This window comes from Bison bison, unplaced genomic scaffold, assembly GCF_000754665.1.
Source record: "Bison bison bison isolate TAMUID 2011002044 unplaced genomic scaffold, Bison_UMD1.0 scf7180017864353, whole genome shotgun sequence".
Taxonomy (NCBI): domain Eukaryota; kingdom Metazoa; phylum Chordata; class Mammalia; order Artiodactyla; family Bovidae; genus Bison; species Bison bison.
This window is the reverse complement of record NW_011494925.1, coordinates 6863523-6864275: the sequence shown is the minus strand read 5'-3', so window position 1 is coordinate 6864275 and position 753 is coordinate 6863523.

Here is a 753-nt window from a genome sequence, read left to right as displayed (position 1 = left end):
ATTTTATGCTTGGGGCTGAGTGAAGAGACTTTACTGAACATTTCAGAGTTCCTTCCATACATATTCTTCGCAGAGCAGCTTACTTTAATAAGCTGGATCTAATAATGTCACAGTTCATGTTGAGAGGTGCTATGCATAAGTCAGTTTGAAAATGAAGACAATGGAGCAGGGACCTGCATTCTATAAAACTGGGGACCGATATGCAGAGCTAAATGAAACAGTGTAGAGTGCAAGTTTTTCCTTCAGCTACTGAAAACTCTGAGGCCTTCAAACACTGGTGAGACTACCTGCATTCACTTCAGAGGGTAAAGTGAGACACTGAACGGCTGACTCAGAGCTGCTGCTCACACAGCATGTTCAGCGAAGCTCCTGGTTAGACAGAGCTGGTTTTCTAGGGAGGGAAGTGGAGCTGCTGCTGGGATGCTACTAGAGGAGAGCCCGTGGGCACCCAGAGCTGCCATCCCCAGGGAACGTGACAGCACCTCCCTTCTGCCCTCTGCACCTGGGGCACAGAATCAGTCCTAACACTATACACGGCTGTTCTAGGAGGGAAAACAGCAAGATTCCTCTCACCAAGACTCAGAGCTTCAGGAAGCAGGGCCCAGAGGCAGGAAGGCTACCGAGAGCCTCGCACTGAGACGCTGCACTGAGTGTCAGTTGGGTGGGCTACAAAGGGAAGGGGTGTGTGTGCGCATGCGTGTGCTCTCACTCTGAGACACTGTGCTGTGTCTGTGTCTGAGTGTATGAGTCTGT